Genomic DNA, 4,295 nt, shown 5'->3' with positions numbered 1-4,295 from the left:
AAATCCTTGGATTCTTCAATCGCAACAACAATATACTCAAATTTTCGAGTCAAACTTCTAAGTATTTTCTCCACAATCCTTCGATCTTGAATATCTTCACCATTTATTCTCAATTGATTCACAAGAGAAATAACACCATTGTAAAAATCTTCAACCAATTCCGAATCTTTCATCCTTAATGCATCAAACTCACATCTAAGGGTTTGTAATCTTACCAACTTTACTTTGTCTTCTCCTTTGTATGATGTATAGAGTGTATCCCATGCTTCTTTTGCCGTAGTCACCGATGAAATTCGTTCAAAGATGACTTCATCCACCGCTTGATAGATAAAGAACAAAGCCTTCTTGTCTTTCTTCCGATTGTCTTTCAACTCATTGAGTTGTTGCGGAGTGAGAGCCGCTTGATCCTCCGGTTCTTCAACGCCGGTCTCAACAATATCCCATAGATCTTGAGATCCATACAACACCTTCATTTGAATGCTCCATTGGTTGTAGTTCTTGCCAATGAATCGAGGAAGTTGAGGTTGCAACATATTGGAAGCCATGATCAACTTTCAACCTACGCTCTGAGACCACTTTGTTGGAATGAAACCAACGAGGTTGGAGGGAGAATATGAGTTTCAAGAGAAGAAGATTGTTCTCTTGATGTCAAACACACAAAGAAAGTAACCCAAGTTGATGTACTACTGAAAACCCTTCAAATTTCACTAAAAGAACTTACAAATGAAGAAGATACAAGGTCTAAATCTTAGCCCTCATTACAAATCCGAAATTAACTTTTCTTAATTACTATTAGCTTTCCTAAGTACCACTAACACACTATTACATGAAAAGTAAATGACTAGCACAATTCCAAAACACAAAACATAGTCCCTAGGCCATTAAATGCCACAAAGGAGATTTCCAATGTGGTCAAGTCTTGTCTTCTAAGCCAAGAAAGTCAAGTGGATAGATGATCAAGATCAAGTGGTCAAGATTAAATTTCCAACATTTATTTGGGGAGTCATGATTCGAGGTGTGTGAGTGGGTATAATCTTTTAGTCGAATATGTATGCATGTCTTTTGTTGGGAAAGTTGCCCTATTTCCCAACACTCGGTGGGAAGGGGGAAGGCAAGAATGAAAGTTGCCTTGTTTCCTACAGAGTACGTTTCCTTTTGTGATTGGAAACCAAAACGGAAGTTGTCCTCTTATTAGGGTTTGGGCAATACCTTGATATAAGTCATCTCTCATACAACCAAGGGTGTGTGAGAGGCGTGAGGTTTGTTGTCTACCTTGCGGAGAGAGAGAGAGAGAGAGAGAGAGAGAGAGAAGGTTGTTCTCTTTGGGTTTTCTTCCCTATTCTCTTGTACGGTCTTGGGTTGAGAGAAACAAGGAAAGGGTTGCGGGTTTGGGTTTTAATCCATTGTAATCATCGTATATTGTTTTCTCATAGTGGAAGATCGTGTTACTCGCCCGTGGAAGTAGGGTCGGTCATTTGCGAAAATATCTTAAGAAACTTCCAAAAGGGCATTGCCTCACTTCACGAAAAAATGACAAATTTAAGTGGGCAAAGGACAAATGTGAAATTCAAATATACGGTAAAATCGATCCCAAAATTTTCAGGGGGGGAGTGGGGCTGCCTCTGTCCCTGCGTATAGTATACACAGTTAAAATTCTCATGTGAATGGTTAAGAAAGGAAAAGAAGGGGTGACCTGAGACTTGAGAAAGATGAATGACAAAATAGTGAAAATGGGGGAATCATTTGGAAAAAAAATGCATATAGTTTATTTTTATTAAAATAACCCTTGATCAAAGTTTTAAAAAATTGAAGGGTATTTTTGAAAAATAGTAAAACAACTCAAATTTAGGACTACCCTACGGGCTATTGTTGTTTGTCCGGTTCCAATCAATATAATTTTGGATCCTATGAAAAGGATCTGAAATGTGTCCATGGATCCTGGTAATGTGTCTAGATCTTGTCTGTTTACACCCATTTTGAAATTCTCCAACAGATATTTGGCGGCAATTATTTTCATACATCAAGGCCTTTTCAAATGCGCCCTTCACAACATCAATGGATTGGAGAAATGATATTAGCATTGCTCTTTCTTAATCCTGCCTAGAAAAACTCACAAAAGTTGCCCTGTTTGATGAATTCCAGAACCCCCTATAGGCTATAGATGCTCTACTAAAATGAGACAGGAGTAAAACACTTCAGATGAAAATTTATTTAGCAGAATCACTTATTGTCTTTTTACAAAGTGTTAATCCCATGTATTCTCTTCTTTAATGCTTACATATTTTCCTACTAGGGTTGTTACTTGCTCCTTTAAACTGATTATTTAAAAAAAAAAACAAAAAAAAACCTATTGACTTTGATCTATAGACTAGAAGGTAAGGTGGCACTGATCACCGGCGGAGCAAGCGGGATCGGCAAATCCACGGCCAAATTGATCCACCGGCACGGTGCCAAAGTGTTCATAGCCGATGTCCAAGACGAATTGGGCCAATTAGTTAGCAAAGACCTCGCCTCCCCCGATTCCTTCATCCACTGTGATGTCTCAGACGAAGAACAGGTCCGAAATGCTATCGACAGTGTTGTAACCAGGTATGGGAAGCTCGACATAATGTTCAACAATGCGGGCACCTTAGACGCGTACAAGCAAAGCATTATTAACAATGAGAAGGCGGATTTTGAAAGAGTACTTAGCCTGAATCTAACTGGGGCCTTCTTGGGCATCAAGCATGCTGCACGGGTCATGATCCCCGCTCACCGCAGCAGCATAATTAGTACAGCTAGTATTGCTTCTGTCTTAGGTGGGCTCAGTACTTATGCCTACACAAGTTCAAAGCACGCGCTGGTGGGGCTCACGAAGAACGCGGCCGTTGAGCTCGGACAGTTTGGTGTTAGAGTAAATTGTGTTTCTCCTTATGGTCTTGTAACACCTTTGGTTGAGAAATTTTTTATCGCAAATGGTGAAGAGCTTGAGAAGGCAATGGAGGGTCCTGCTAATCTTAAGGAGGTCTATCTTAAAGCAGAAGACATTGCTAATGCTGCTCTCTATTTGGGAAGTGATGAATCCTAGTATGTGAGTGGTCACAACCTTTTAGTTTATGGTGGTTACACAATTGTCAATCCAATGTTTGCTATGCATTTTTCAGCTTCTTGATGTTGCCATGAGCTTTCACCCATTGCCAATCCATCTAATGATATTGTTCCTATCCTCCACTTGTTCATTTTATTTTAGGGCCTCTATGAATTCAATAAAAAATTGGCCTAAAGAAAATTATTTTAAATTTTATTTCAATATTGTGTCGCAAGCATGGTTTTAAATTTCAACCGAAATCCGAAATTTTGGAATCGTTCCGAAACCGAAATTGGCGACATGTACCAAATGTTGGATTCGGCCAAAATTTCGGAAATTTCGTCAATTTCAGCGAAATTTGAATAAAAATTGTTAACTTACCAACTTCTCCAAAAGCTTAAGCTGTTGGAGAATGGCGTTGTTTATCATTTATTCTTTAACAAAAATATTAATTTTTTATTCCTTACCCAAATTTCAGCCGAAATTACTGAAATTTTGGCCAAAAAAATCGACATTTCGTCCGTCTTTACTAAAATTTCAGGATTTCGGCTAAGACCAAAAATTTTGCCGAAACCGAAATTTGAAACCATGGTCCCAAGCTAGTGAATGGGAAAATACAAATATTTGGGCCGTATCAATATCCTCTCCTATTTGTTGTGGGGTCCATCCCCATGTTGTCGGCCCCACACCCCCTCATCTCTTAATTAAAAAACAGAAAGAGTCGGTGGTGTAGTTCGATTGAAAGAAGGAAAAAAAAGAGGGAAAACAAGATGGAGAGAGGAGAGAATAAAATAGTGAAAAAGAGCTTTTCTCATGTGGTCTTTTAGGGTTTTGCTTGGACAAAAGAAATGAAGAGGGTTTGGAACCCTAATCCATAAAAGATTGAAGTCTTTTCTAAGGGTAAGAAAGAAGAAGGCAGAAGAATCCAAAACCTATGTCTTTTAAGGGGTTCTTGGAGAAAAACCAAGTCCTAAGAGAGATGGTGTTCTGTTTTTACCTTTGATGATGTTGGCAATGACAAAACTATCAAATTCAATCCAAATTCTATTAATCCCTAAAGTATCATAGTAGTAGAGACCATCTCTCATACTATTAGCTTCAACCAGCATATTAGCATTCACATCAGAGGAATGAGAGAAAGCAAATCTTACTCTATTGTTACTATCTCAAATAATACCCCCTCTTCTAGCAATACCAGGATTTTTCGCTAGCTGCACCATCGACATTC

The 4,295-nt window shown here is 38.7% G+C and overlaps 1 pseudogene; it reads left to right on the top strand.

The window, feature by feature from the left end:
* Positions 1-1,117: 1,117 nt before the first annotated feature.
* Positions 1,118-3,151, top strand: LOC143854795 (secoisolariciresinol dehydrogenase pseudogene; annotated as a pseudogene).
* Positions 3,152-4,295: the final 1,144 nt, after the last annotated feature.

This window comes from Tasmannia lanceolata, unplaced genomic scaffold (assembly GCF_043159265.1).
Source record: "Tasmannia lanceolata isolate RefF3 unplaced genomic scaffold, GAP_Taslan_0.1 ptg000020l, whole genome shotgun sequence".
NCBI classification, from domain to species: domain Eukaryota; kingdom Viridiplantae; phylum Streptophyta; class Magnoliopsida; order Canellales; family Winteraceae; genus Tasmannia; species Tasmannia lanceolata.
The sequence above is the reverse complement of the archived record's forward strand: the minus strand, read 5'-3'. Positions and strand labels throughout refer to the sequence as shown.